We start from the raw sequence: 15,933 nt of genomic DNA, 5'->3' as shown, positions 1-15,933 counted from the left end.
ATCAAGACACACGGTAGTGTGTCGTGCGGCCCAAGAAGCCGGCGCGCAACACCCGTAGCATATTGACAGGAAGAAAGAAAACGCAATTTTCGCATCTCCGTAGCTCTGTGCTGCCTTGATGAAACAAGACGATTTTTGCTGTGGACACTCCCTCCACCTTCAGCACTCCACATTCCAAATTAGAGCGAAATCGCTTCACGCGTTCCCGAGATATGCGACTTCAAAAATTGGCTTAGTTTCTTCGTTTTTTTTTCTTCTTATTTTTCTTTCCCCCTTACGCACACTTACAAAAACTTCTATAAAACGCGAACGCCATATCCGATTGCCTTGAAATTTGGCACACAGAAGGGGGGTATAAAGGCGCATCTCTGTACCAACTTTGGCTAGGATACGATAAACAGGAAAAGAGTTATGATCGATTATTCACGAAAAATAACACCAATATGTTGTCACGCCTACAGGGTAAACCGCGTATGGGAAGAAGCTGAAAATCGGTGGGTAATTAGGTTAACTATTGAACCTCAAACCTTTTGTGGTTTGAAAGAAATCGAGCTAAAAACCAGGAAGATACAACGAAAAAACCAACAGTGTGTAACAATTATGCAATCGAGATTAGCTAATAAAAAACGACTACTTGCCACGCCTACCAGATAAACCGCTAAGGGGAATGCTTTGAAAATCGCTGTATAGATGGAGTAATCATCTTAGAAAGGCTCTTCAATGGTGTAGAAGAATCAGACTTAAAGCCACAGAGTTATAACACGAAATCCAACTTGGTGCAGCAAGTGCGAGATCGAGATACTCTAATAGAGCAGTCATCCTAATAGAGCAGTCGCCCTGAAGAGAATTCAACAGATCAGCTAGAAACAAGCAACCTGTATAGAGATCAGCTAGAAACAAGTCACCCTGTAGAGAGATCAGCTACAAACAATTCACCCTGTAGAGAGATCAGCTAGAAAAAGTTACCTTATAGGGAGTTCATGCAACTATGGAAAGGGTTAGTTCAGCTAGAAGAAATAACCTTGTAGAGTTCAACTACAAGGAAACTACCATGTAGAGAGTTCAACTACAAACAAATCGCCCTGTAGAGCGATCAATAGAAGAAGTTACCTTGGAGAGAGTTCAGCTACAAAGAAACCATCATGTAGAGAGTTTAGCTGCAAACAAATCACCTGTAGAGAGTTCAGCTACAAACAAATCTCCCTGTAGAGAGATCAGCCAGAAGAAGTTTCCTTGTAGAGAGTTCAGCTACAACCAAATCACCCTGTAGAGAGATCAGCTAGAAGAAGTCACCTTGCAGAGAGTTCAGTTACAAAGAAACCATCATGTAGAAAGTTCAGCTACAAACTAGTGACCTTGTAGAGACATCAGCTAAAAGAATTTGCCTTATAGAGAGTTCAGCTACAGAGAAACTATCATGTAGAGAGTTCAGCTGCAAACAAATCACACGTAGAGAGTTCAACTACAAGCAAATCTCCCTGTAGAGAGATTAGCTAGACGAAGTTGCCTTGTAGAGAGTTCAGCTACAAACAAATCACCGTGTAGAAAGATCAGCTAGAAGAAATTACCTTGTAGAGAGTTCAACTACAAAGAAACCATCATGTAGAGAGTTCAGCTGCAAACAAAACACCTATAGAGAGTTCAGCTACAAGCAAATTTCCCTGTAGAGAGATCAGCTAGAAGAAGTTTCCTTGTAGAGAGTTCAGCTACCCTGTAGAAAGATCAGCTAGAAGAAGTTACCTTGTGGAGAGTTCAGCTACAAAGAAACCATGTTGTAGAGAGTTCAGCTGCAAACAAATCACCTATAGAGAGTTTAGCTACAAACAAATCTCCCTGTAGAGAGATCAGCTAGAAGATGTTATCTTGTAGAGAGTTCAGCTACAAAGAAACCATCATGTAGAGAGTTCAGCTGCAAACAAATCACCTGTAGAGAGTTCAGCTACAAACAAATCTCCCTGTAGAGAGATCAGCTACCTTGTAGAGAGTTCAGTACAAAGAAACCATCATGTAGAGAGTTCAGCTGCAAACAAATCACCTGTAGAGAGTTCAGCCACAAACAAATCTCCCTGTAGAGAGATCAACCAGAATAAGTTTCCTTGTAGAGAGTTCAGCTACAAACAAATCACCCTGTAGAAAGATCAGCTAGAAGAAGTTACCTTGTGGGGAGTTCAGCTATAAAGAAACCATCATGTAGAGAGTTCAGCTGCAAACAAATCACCTGTAGAGAGTTCAGCTACAAACAAATCTCCCTGTAGAGAGATCAGCTAGAAGAAATTACCTTGTAGAGAGTTCAGCTACAAAGAAACCATCATGTAGAGAGTTCAGCTGCAAACAAATCACCTGTAGAGAGTTCAGCTACAAACAAATCTCCCTGTAGAGAGATCAGCTAGAAGAAATTACCTTGTAGAGAGTTCAGTTACAAAGAAACCACCATGTAGAGAGTTCAGCTGCAAAGAAATCACCCTGTAGAAAATTTAGCCACAAACAAATTGCCCTGTAGAAAGATCAGTTAGAAGAAGTTACCTTGTAGAGAATTCAGATACAAAGAAACCATTCTGTAAAGAACTCAGCTGCAAACAAATCACCTGCACAGAATTCAGCTACAAACAAATCACCCTGTAGAGAGATCAGCTAAAAGAAGTTACCTTGTAAATAGTTCAGCTACAAACAAATCACCCTGTAGATAGATCAGCTAGAAGAAGTTACCTTGTAGATTGTTCAGCTACAAACATTAACCCTGCAGAGAGAGCAGCAAGAAGAAGTCACCTTGTAGAGTGTTCAGTTACAAAGAAACCACCATGGAGAGTTCTATGATAAATATATGTATTATATATATAATTTGTACATTTACTGATAAAATCAGAAATATTTAAAGTACATCTGCTTCACATTTTCTTCTTCCTGTAGTAAAGAAAAAAAGACAGGTTAAAAAAGTCCCAAAGCTGGCCACAGGCCGGCTTTGGGGTATACAAATACAAAAAGAAATGAAATCTAATCCAAAACAGCCAAGCTGTAAAAAAACAGTGCGGCCCTCAAAAAGGCTATGGTGAAAAAAGATGTGAAATCCAAGGTGGCGGCCAAGAAATGGCTGTGATGGTAGGTTAATGGTAAAAATTTTAATAACGGCAATTTAGGTGAATTTTTTTGCCAAGACCAAGTGGCACAAAAATTCACTTGAATTGTCGTTATTAAAATTTTTACCATTAACCTACCATCACAGCCATTTCTTGGCCGCCACCTTGGATTTCACATCTTTTTTCACCATAGCCTTTTTGAGGGCCGCACTGTTTTTTTACAGCTTGGCTGTTTTGGATTAGATAATATTTACTAAAGCAAAAACAGCCTCAAGGCTGTAAAAAAAGGGCGCTGCCAAGCAAAGTAGGATTAATCAAACAAGCTTATTCAACATGATTAGTAAGAACAAGGACTGATACAAGTTGTGGCCAAGTAGATTGGAATATTACCATGATCAATCTGTTAAATAACTAGCTGGTAAGAACAAGGACTGATATCAAGTTGCAGCCAATTGAATGCAGCATTACCCATTCTCTTTGTATCTAGCTATAGCTATATAATAAAACTAGAGCAAATACACATGCAACTGTTATTAAATTGTCATTTGGCCGCTTTTTAAAATCACACAGTACAAAAAAGTGGTCAAATGACAATTTAATAACAGTTACATGTGTATTTGCTCTAGTTTTATTACATAGCTATAGCAAGATACAAAGAGAATTGGTAATATTCCAATCTACTTGGCCACAACTTGATATCAGTCCTTGTTCTTACCAGTCATGTTGAATAAGCTTGTTTGACTGATCTACTTTGCTTGGCAGCACCCTTGTTTTACAGCCCCAAGGCTGTTTTTGTTTTAGGATATCACACATTTTTGCCACTGAGCAAGACCAAAAAAAATAATTGCATAAAGCTAATAGCTAGTTTCATACAGGCCACAACAGCTTTAACAGTTATCGTGTGTACTACATCATAGCTTGGGACATGAAGTGGCAAAATCAAAGAATGTAATTTGGTACAAGAAGGCAGGTATGTTGCAACCTTGGTAGGGTATGGCTTCTAGGAACCATTAAAACCATCAGTAAACAGATTGAGTAAAGGCCATTTCCCAGCAGGTGAGAATGTGCCCCAAACTTCTTATTATACTGGATTGTCCCTTGAAATGCACAAACAAAGCTGTTTTGTGGGCTGTATTAGCTATTTCAGACCCATTATTAAATAACAAATGAATAACAAACACTTACGAGAATAGCATGAGCGGTAGCAAGTTCATTGAGTTTACTACAGTGATCATGTTCACCTAGCGTTGACGCTTACGGCCGAATTTGCACCAAGCTCACTGACTGTAAATAAATGCTACTGTAGTTAGAAGTATCTAAAATTTAAGATAGAGTTCTAAAAGACTGCAAAATAAATCAGCAATTAGCATAGGCGACGTTATTATCCTATGAGCGCATGTATGGAAATTAACTCACTACTTCCCAGAAAAATGGCAGGTCATAATCGAGTGAAACTACAGTACTCATATGTTTAACTACATATCAAAGATTGTCCCATGAAGCGCAAGAGTGAATGAATCAAACTTTGAGGTGGCTCTTGTAAGAGAGGTGGAGTTCCAAGATTTGTACTGAAGAAATGTAACTAGCCAAAGAACTTGTGATAGCAAATCCAAGGCTGCAGAACTATCACAATCTAAGATATAAGGGTAAAAAAAAATGAGCGGCTCTTTCTAACGAGTATGCAAGGGAGGAGAATATGACGTTTTCAGCAAAATTTCATGTGGTGTTACTAAAATATAACAGAGATTACTTACTTAGTAATACGCTTATGTAACAATATACCAAAGGTTTTGTTGTATTGCGAGGTTTTTTTTTACAAAAGAATAGTTTTAAAAGTAGGTTTCAAGTGTGCATTCTATTAGAGTTAGTAGTTCGTGTAAATAACTCACAGTAGTTGTGCGCCCTACTTTCCTTGGCCACGCGACTCACTACCATGAGTCTTGATGACTGGTGAACCCACTCATACCACATCAAAGGAAAGAATGGCAATAGACATACGTATCATAAATTAATTTCCCATTTGAACATGTGCCCTGACTATCAAATACTGAAAAGAGATATGGCTATTCATATGTTTTCAACAGTGTTCTTTCCATTACACAGAGTTACGAAGAGTATAAGAAGTGCCTCTGCAATCAATTTAAAAATTACAGACAATTTCAGTAAATAGCCAACACAAGATGTGCATACATAAGACACAAATGATGATAAAGGTATGTAAGTCCATGACGCATACATTGTAGCTGCTAAATGGTGAACTTCATAGGACTAATGTCTTAAACAGTGAAGAAATTAGACCTGTAATGTCAACCATGGTCAAGTTATACATGGTATCCACTAATTGTTTTGATACATATTCAGATAAATTAAAAAAAAAAAAACAAACTTGTGAAAAGCATTAGCAGGATTACTCTGGGCACATATTTTTGAGACTGATGTACACTTAAAAAATATATGGCTAATTATCATGAAAGAAGCTAGGGTAAGGCTAATTTTTCAGCTAATAAGCATGCACAACAAGGGACAAATGAACCTTTGTGGTGCTTATGGGGCTCTTGTTACTATACTGTGCTACGCACATGATTAATTAGTAGCATGATTATAACAGAATGATTTTACAGATTAAATCATATAGTTTATGAACTTGCCCTAATGTCCTCCTATGCTTTGGTAGTGATGTCAGGGATTGGGGTGGGGTCAAAAGCAGTGGTGGAATAAGTAGGTGACTGACCAGTCTCTGGCAACAGAGGGTATTTATATATACCAAATTTTAAGGGGTGGCACCAAAGGGCTAGGCCTATGTGCTTCCCCAAATATACACACATACGTATACACAGTATTGCCCCCCCCCCTGAAGCTGGAGCCATTTTAAATTTAGCTTTCATAATGTCTCAAAATTTATTAGAAGTACAATTTGAAGAATTTCAACTAAAACAACAACTGTTTAGTCACAACATTCAAAACAGGCAATTTGCAGTGAATAAAAAGCTCTTGTTTATAGCATAGATATTATAGAAAAGGGATTGGAAACTGATGACGTCACATTAACATGTGTATAAAAAGGGCGGACAAGGTGTGGTGTTACACCAAGCACCAAGCTCACTGACTGTAAATAAATGCTACTGTAGTTAGAAGTATCTAAAATTTAAGATAGAGTTCTAAAAGACTGCAAAATAAATCAGCAATTAGCATAGGTGACGTTATTATCCTATGAGCACATGTATGGAAATTAACTCACTACTTCCCAGAAAAATGGCAGGTCATAATCGAGTGAAACTACAGTACTCATATGTTTAACTACATATCAAGGATTGTCCCATGAAGCGCAAGAGTGAATGAATCAAACTTTGAGGTGGCTCTTGTAAGAGAGGTGGAGTTCCAAGATTTGTACTGAAGAAATGTAACTAGCCAAAAAACTTGTGATAGCAAATCCAAGGCTGCAGAACTATCACAATCTAAGATATAAGGGTAAAAAAAAAATGAGCGGCTCTTTCTAACGAGTATGCAAAGGAGGAGAATATGACGTTTTCAGCAAAATTTCATGTGGTGTTAATATAACAGAGATTACTTACTTAGTAATACGCTTATATAACAATATACCAAAAGTTTTGTTGTATCGCAAGGTTTTTTTTTTACAAAAGAATAGTTTTAAAGGTAGGTTTCAAGTGTGCATTCTATTAGAGTTAGTAGTTCGTGTAAATAACTCACAGTAGTTGCACGCCCTACTTTCCTTGGCCACGCAACTCACTACCATGAGTCTTGATGACTGGTGAACCCACTCATACCACATCAAAGGAAAGAATGGCAATAGACATACGTATCATAAATTAATTTCCCATTTGAACGTGTGCTCTGACTATCAAATACTGAAAAGAGATATGGCTATTCATATGTTTTCAACAGTGTTCTTTCCATTACACAGAGTTACGAAGAGTATAAGAAGTGCCTCTGCAATCAATTTAAAAATTACAGACAATTTCAGTAAATAGCCAACACAAGATGTGCATACATAAGACACAAATGATGATAAAGGTATGTAAGTCCATGACGCATACATTGTAGCTGCTAAATGGTGAACTTCATAGAATGATTTTACAGATTAAATCATACAGTTTATGAACTTGCCCTAATGTCCACCTATGCTTTGGTAGTGATGTCAGGGATTGGGGTAGGGTCAAAAGCAGTGGTGGAATTAGTAGGTGACTGACCAGTCTCTGGCAACAGAGGGTATTTATATATTACCAAATTTTAAGGGGTGGCACCGGAGGGCTAGGCCTATGTGCTTCCCCAAATATACACACATACGTATACACAGTATTGCCCCCCCCCCCCACCCTGAAGCTGGAGCCATTTAAATTTAGCTTTCATAATGTCTCAAAATTTATTAGAAGTACAATTTGAAGCATTTCAACTAAAACAACAACTGTTTAGTCACAACATTCAAAACAGGCAATTTGCAGTGAATAAAAAGCTCTTGTTTATAGCATAGATATTATAGAAAAGGGATTGGAAACTGATGACATCACATTAACATGTGTACAAAAAGGGTGGACAAGGTGTGTTATGGCGGGGACAAGGTGTGTTATGGCGAATTACGCTGGTGACGAAGCACCTGTTAGACAAAACCATCTACACTGACAAGTTATGCTCCCTTGTGTGGTTGAAGAGGTTAATAATTTGTTGTTGTGTTCACAGAAATTGTTTTGTAGCCATTGTGCCTGTACAACAAACATAATTTGCCAGTAATGCCTAAACTGTATGTCATGATTTATATTACATGCTACACCTACATATAAGGCTATAGAAGTTATTTATTAGTGCAATAGAACCAAGCAAGAGTTGGTATTTGAGGTTATGTAGTCAAATTATTAAATACTGGTCATGGTGAAAGTTATGCATCTATCAACATGAAGCCCATACCACTCCATATGTATGGGGTATTTGACAGTTTGCAAGAGCTAAGCCCCACTACTGGGGAATAGGGATTGTCTAGTCCCCACCACAGTTGAAAAAGGTAATTTTATCCCATAGAGGGATAACTTTTACGTCCAATAAATACGTAACGGCAAATTCCGTGGTGCAATGGACATCAGGTTATTTACAAGGATAAGCTCAAAAAATTGATTGTCACCAAACAACATTTCAGTAAGAAATAATGAAATAATTATTGTATGTTGATTTATTGATATAAATGTTGTGGGGACGACTCTTCTATTGCATTTTTGAAAGTGTCAAAATCCCTGTGCCCACACATTTTTTTGAACTTGCCCAGCATAACCCTGCACTAAAATATCTCTTACACTACTTGTTTCCATGCTCCTGGTAACATGGTCACATTTAGAAAGACAGTTTCAACAAACCTGAGGTTAGATGCATACATTTTCTGTCCCATGGAAGTGATTATGTAATTACTGTGACGTCAGGTGTTACTACTATATACTGGAAAGTACAGATAATAAATTAATTTTTCATTGTAGTACTGCTACTGTGTTTCCAGAACAACCCTCCTCAATGTCTTATATCTGACAACTAAAATAAAAGGATCAGTGTCATTTTAAACATAACATAAATTCTGTTTTTTGTTCTGTTTTTTTTTTTGTACTGTATGTTTGTAAAGTATAAGGTTGAGCTTTTTACATTTGCATTTAGGAATACTTCTGTGAATGAAAGGTTGTACCCAGGGGCAGATCTACTAATCTCTTGGGTAGAGGTGTGGAAGCATGCTGGAATAGGGGGGTCTGGGGGCATGCCTTCCCAGGAAATTTAAAAAAAAATAGATGCTAAAATACTGCAATTTGGAGACATTTCCACATAAAATTCATATTTCTGCCTGTAGATATTTATATACTGCCTTTAGATTATATAAGTATGGCTCACTGAAGCATTTTGTTAATGGAAAAGTTTGGGTAGGTACTGACAACCAAGTACATGATGCACCCCTCTCACAATTGCACAACAATAGGTGCATGTTAGAATTATAATGTTGAAAATGGAAAAATTTGAAATTTGAATGATACGAGATTGAATCTGAGAGCATTTTCAATGGAAATTGTGTACCTGAATTAAGTATTGCTATACATATTAACTACACAAGTAGATGAATCAAGCCTTGTAAACAGACCAATGCACTTCATTGTGTGTATAGGTGCAGGTAGATTTGCAAAAATTCCATAACAGAACCAACTATATTCTTCCAGTGAATGTTCTATTAGAGTAGTTAGCTGACTGCTCTATTAGAGTATCTCGATCTTGTACACCTCCAATGTTAATCCGGGTCCTTGTTACATAAACTTTAGCATAAATCCACTGATAATACCTTGGAAAGATGTTTATAAGGTGGTTTTATGAGTATTTGTATTATTAGTGATCATACAATTATGTTAAGACAAAATTTCATTATAATCCTCAGAATATATTGATTAAGTAAAGCCTAAAAGTGAAGGGGGGGCTTCAGCCCCCAAAGCCCCTCTCCTGGATCCGCCCCTGGTACCTGTTATTATTAGACAACTATCCCTCTAAGGACTTACAAGGAGGCTAACAGTAAGCCTATGAAGCAGGGAGTCAGAAACCTGTAACTGAAAACTGTAAACTGTTATGAAACACAGCAGATGAAATCTTCCACCATTCTTACTATTGCCACCCAGTTGGATGAAGTAGCTCCTGCAGGAGCATGATTTATAGCATGTGTGTTGTTGACTTTGTTCACAGCCTGTTAACACTTCAGTATGTTTTAAACACTGTTTACTATAACTACCTGAGGTGACTGGCAGCGGTATACATGGAAAACACTTGTGTGGCTGACTGAGAAGAAAAATGTGCACTAGGTAGCCGATGCGTACCATTATACTGCATCCTTGCCTTCTGAGGCTCATCAGCACTTGATGAGATGTGTACCACTGAAGTCCCCTTATAATTTGCCACTGCTCTTAGCAGACTACACAGACAATCCATGCACATAGCTAAACACTACAACATAGTTTATTAATTATCAATGTTAAGTCAACAGAAGTGATGTAACAGCTGAAGTAATGTATGGTATGGACAGGTGGACCAACACCTGGAGCAACCATACCAAGTCTGAGAGAACATGCTTGCTGTTTCTGCATTGTTTTCACTAACAAGTAAACACAATTAAGGACAGGCGCTCCCTACATTACTCTAATGAACAATATTGCAACCAGCTGCCCATAACACACATTAGTTATGTGATGTCATCAGTTTCCAAACCCGTTTTGTAAGCTATAATATCTATGTTTATAGAATAAAAACTGTTGACTACTGGTTAATAAACATACAGCATTTGTGACCAGATTTTACAAAACTGATCCAAATCGCACATGAGGCAAAATCAAACTAACACCCCAGTGGATAGCTACATTATTGTACTAGTAGTTTTGATACTCAGCACCACCCAAACTACTTGAGGATGGTTTCAACAGACGTCTTTTCTACATGGGGTGTGTGTAGAGCTCGGATGGCGGTTTTAGGCCTTGCGAAGGACCTGGCTTGGCAAGAATCAGTAGTCCACTGGTGGACAGCCTGACAATGTTGGCCAGACGTTTTTTGTGTAGATTTTGCTACACATTAACCACTAAGGAGCCAGCATGGCCCTGTAATCTTGTCTCTGGACTCCAATTGCGGTCTGTCTCCATTTTGAGGTCTAACCCTTGCCCACCCCGCCACCCCCCACCCCTTTGTGAGCACTCGTGATACTACTTCACTTGTCCAACAGCTCAGATTTTCTATCTTATCTGGCGGGAAACTCTACAAGCAGCTACAAGTACTGGAAGTGGTCTGAAAGGTAACAGATTGATGCATCTTTTGTGTAAATTTCATACGTGCATGTGCTTGCTATCCCTGGAGAGCTATGCTGGCTTGAATTCTTTAAAACCATTTATCTCGAAACTTCTAATGTGCGATTTGGATCGTTTTTCCGAAATCCAGTCACATTTATAACCAACATTTAGACATGTGGTATACAGTGATAAGATAGCAGCTCTCACAGTAAGAGATCAGTGGTCCAATTCACGCTGTAGCCATTGTTTTTTTGTTTTTAGACTACTTTTATGAACATGCTTTTATGAAGTGTTTTGACTGCTTTATTAGGATATTTTGATAGTTCTATTAGAGTAAACTATACCTGTGCCAAAAACAGCCCAGCTGTAAAAAAAGGTGAGGCCAAGAATGCACAAGTACATGTTCATGGAGTAACTACAACCAAAAGACATGATATCAAAATCTGGCCAAGAAAGCATTTACAGTATAGGCACTTTTGTGCATTCATTTTCTATATGCTTCACATTATCACATCCAGCTAGCTGTACATGTGTGCTTGCAATATAAACAATACTACTGAGATGATTAAAGATATTACACTGCATTGTTACCAAAATTAATTTAACTAAAAATTACAATTAGTTTCTACTTGGCTATCTTTTTATTGTAATATACAGTGCAAAAAGATGGCCAAGTAGAAAATAATTGTAAATTTTTAGTTAAATTAATTTTGGTAACAATGCAGTGTAATATCTTTAATCATCTCAGTAGTATTGTTTATATTGTAAGTACACATGTACAGCTAGCTGGATGTGATAATGTGAAGCATATAGAAAATGAATGCACAAAAGTGCCTATACTGTAAATGCTTTCTTGGCCAGATTTTGATATCATGTCTTTTGGTTGTAGTTACTCCATGAACATGTACTTGTACATTCTTTGCCTCGCTTTTTTTACAGCTGGACTGCTTTTGGCACAGGATATCACTACGTTTTGTTGACTAGAGAACATACAGTTAGGTATCATAATACATAGGAGACACTGCCTTGGACACTGCATGCATGCATGCATAATAACAGCTTCAGCAACAGATTAGCTAACTAAATTAGTAGCAAAAGCTTCCAAATTCAGTGTTTAGAAGCGCTACTAAAAGTGACTTGCTAAGAGAAAATTCATTCAAGTTGAAAATAATGTTCAAATTCCCACAAGGACTCACGTGATGTCTCACATGGTGTTTCATGTAAATAAGAACAGGCAAAGTCGAGGCTACGGTCTTAACTGTTCTTGCTGAAGCAGTCGACGGAAGCAGTGGGTTGGTGATATAACGAAATCTGTGCGTGACAAGTGGAGCTGAATCAGCTGCGAGTTGTTGCTGAATGTATGCCTCGGAATGGACATGAAGCTTGACGGCACTGAATGCATCACACTATTCTCCCAGCAAATTGCCGGGTAAGTTTGTGTATAGCTAAGTCGTTGTAAACGGCTATATAACTACCGTCGTATTTTTAGACAGGACTGAATCTCCCATGCCATAGTAGATTCCTGGGATTATATACTATGCTTGTGTAGGCCAGAGCAAGGGGGTGTCACTCAGGCTCTTGCTGTAGGTCGATCTGCGACCGCGGTCAAACTCTAACTCAACGGTCAAGGCCACAAAATAGCTCTTACAGTGGGTCAAGGGTCAAAACGATACGGAAGGTTTGAAACCCACAATCGAAAACTATACATAGCTACTATCAATTTTACGAAATTATACATAACTCACAAGAAGTAAGGATCTCCAAGAAGATGTTTTAAAGCTCCAACAGGCATTTCGCTGTAATTATAATGATTTTTCTCTCCCAGCTGCTGGTAGCATGCACTAAGAAAGTATTATACTAGGTTACAAGCGCAGGTGCGTATTAGGAAAATAGAGAAATAAGTGGAGGTCAAAAGTTCGACAAGAAATGCTCAAGTCTAAGGTCAAAGACGATAAATGCTGCAAGTCAAAGGTCAAGGTGAAAATTTGCCGGTCAACACTTGACCGCGATCACAGAACTATCTATAGCGTGAGCCGATGTGACACCCCGTTGCCAGAGGCTCGTAGCTGGCTTGTTCTAGCTGCGTGGGTCAGACCGCGTACAAGTTGAGCTGAACCCTGAGAAAACAGCTAAAAATGGAAGAGGATATTTTCTCAACGTTTCAACCAACCAAGATGGTTGGTGATGACAACAAAGATGTCAAGAGCAAACAAGTGCTTCCACCAACAGTTCAGGAAAGGTTAATAGGCTATATACTTTTATGGCTTCCTATAATGTATGGTGAAAACTTTGGCTATAAATAATGTGTCAGGCATTTGAATGATTAGCGGGTAAGTCAATACTACAAATGAGTTAATATTTTTGAGGGCTCAGCTCAATGCGTACATACAGTAGGCAGTAATTACTATGCATCGATTAATTGATGTGATAATAATATAAGCAGATCTGGACCCTACTATATAGTAACTGGGCAGATATATGGAGTTATGTATACTTCAGTGCTCGAAATAGTGTCCGCTGTCAAAATGTCTGGACAAAGTCACCAATGACCTGTCATTAATTGTGGTTGTCCAGTCACATTCAAAATGTACTTCAGCATGCTAATTCTAGGGGGTCTTGGGGCATGCCCCCCACACCCCAGAACATTTTTAAAAATTACAATGTTTGAGATCACATTTGAAAGCATTTTCAAAGGGTAAGTTTAACTTGTGAATCATGTACAAACATTTTACCGTTATACAGATGTATGATTAATTTTTTTTGACAGGAAACAAGTTCATGTTATTGTACAATGACAATTTGTATCTTTTAATAATATCAATAAAATGTTACAATTATTGAATGTATTATTACACTGATAATTATAGTAAGTGATATGGTCATAGCTAATGTAAACTCACAAATAGTACCCATCTTTAATAGTGAAGATTTTCTTTAGCGATTGTGTAAGCAATATCCATTTTTCTTTTAATCTTCAACCTGGCAGCTTTGCTAAGGTTGGCTTGAGCCATTTCCCTTATGCATGCAATTGGTGCATATTCCATTAAGCTACTGGCTGCTTTCTTGGCCTCCAATTCCATTGCTCGCTTGTGCATATCAGTTGCCACATGATCCTTGATGGTCAAAGCGCCAATATTGGTCATACCTTCAATAAAGGCCAGCCTACCTATAGTGTCGCATTGAGCAGAGCTTATCATTAAACACTTCACATTTTTTACATGGTCACGTGCTCCGGATCACCAGACGCTGTTTCAAACCCGAGTTCAAACCACAACCATTGTATCGTCCGAAGACTTTTATCATTTCAGACACCAACTTCTCCACCGTTTTCTTTGCTACTTCCGTGACCATTGCTATAGCAGTATCTTCACTGGCTCTGTTGTATCTGGACAATTTGTCCGGATAAATAGGAACTTATCCAGACATTCCGTGTATTGTCCGGATAATGTCCGGTTGTCGAACGTTATTTCGAGCACTGGTATACTCTGATATAATTGTTGAGTATTGTTAAATTAACCATTTTAGATAGCTTTTTGTGATGTTGAAGGTGTCAGGCAAACTCCAGTTAGGGGCAGGCAATAAAAGATTATTTTTCAGAGCAGGAGAGGAACATGCTTAGGCCCGCAAGGTACAGGCTTAATCTACTTACCCCAGTAGATGCACCATATTATATATAATGCACATATCAATGTATTTCCCTAATAATCCTCCCCCCCCTTCGGGAATATATAGGGCTATAGTGGGCACAACCGAATGTTAAATGCCCCATGGTAGGACAAACCTATTGTGTCAAATTCCCACCATTGACTCCAGTTGCAACGTGGGGGATTTGACATAGCGTAGAAAAAATACTTGGTTGTTTAATGAATGATTGTCAAATGCCCCATAGTGAAGCAGCAGTTTCATGTCAATTTGCCTTGTAAAGCCCCATTTACAGGCTTTACATCCAAGGGGGGTGGTGGGGTAACACATTGGTAGGTGCATAATGAGTTTACATCATAAACCTTGTGTTGAAATTTAGTCTGTCTTGCTTTTTTCATGCTTTTTTCAGCTAATGTGCTTATTCTCAAACAATCAGGACTGGAAAAACTACAAATTGTCTTCTACTTTTATCTATCAACTATCCAATCACTGCTAGTTTATAAAATTTCCTTTGCTGTTGTGTAACTTGTTTACCATTATGCTATAACCATTAGTCTCTCCTAGTTTATGTCTCCTAGCAACAAAAATTGTTATGTCAACTATGTAGGTGAGAACCACCAAACAAATCAGTAATATATTCCAAAATTGGTCATCAGCTGCTGCAGTATGCTGAATACATCTTGGGAATGGCTATGTGGGATGCTCACTTTAACAATAATCATAATAGTGGAATTAAGTGTTTGTTGACATGTTAGCCTGACTATATGATTACATGTTTTTAGTTAGCTGTACCTTACCATACTGTATCCCTTTCTGTATATGCAGGGTGGATATTGATGTTGTGACTGTTGGCGGGTGAGTTTATGGTCAATGGACAAATCACGCAAATGGTGAAGAAAAATTAATATGTAGTAGCTACCAAGACCCCACTACTATATTATGAACTCTTGGTGGTACTTCATAGCCAAACACTAGTGTATCTGGCTTCTTGTGCTATTGTAGTCATTTTTTTTAATTTTATGGGATCATCATAATGTAAATGTTTACTATTACAGTATATTCATGCTATCATTAAAGAGTTTCTATAATTGTGGGTTAAGTGCTGAAAGGTGATGCACTGATGCTGGCTTTTTAAGTGAACACTGAAGTTTCACAGGCACTGAAGGGCTGGAGCGGGATTAAAGACGTGCACGGGTAATGTAGCAGTAAGTTACTTCAACTATATAACTACAGCGGGTATGAAACAGCTGGCTATAGCTATGTACGGCCCTGCCAGCATGGGCCGGAGTCATGCTATAACAAGTCAGTGGAGGCATACCGTGGCGAATCAGAATTTAAAACAAATCAGTGACAATACAGTACAACTTCATGGTTGAAAGAAAATCGCTCCAACGGGATGCGATGACGAAGCAAATGAAAAA

At 38.2% G+C, this 15,933-nt stretch overlaps 1 protein-coding gene across 2 annotated transcripts in view; it reads right to left on the bottom strand.

The window, feature by feature from the left end:
• LOC136257625 (uncharacterized) overlaps positions 1–15,933 on the bottom strand; it is a 194,532-nt gene that overhangs the window by 27,297 nt on the left and 151,302 nt on the right. The window lies entirely within an intron of this gene.

This window comes from Dysidea avara, chromosome 6 (genome assembly GCF_963678975.1).
Source record: "Dysidea avara chromosome 6, odDysAvar1.4, whole genome shotgun sequence".
Lineage (NCBI taxonomy): Eukaryota > Metazoa > Porifera > Demospongiae > Dictyoceratida > Dysideidae > Dysidea > Dysidea avara.
The sequence above is the reverse complement of the archived record's forward strand: the minus strand, read 5'-3'. Positions and strand labels throughout refer to the sequence as shown.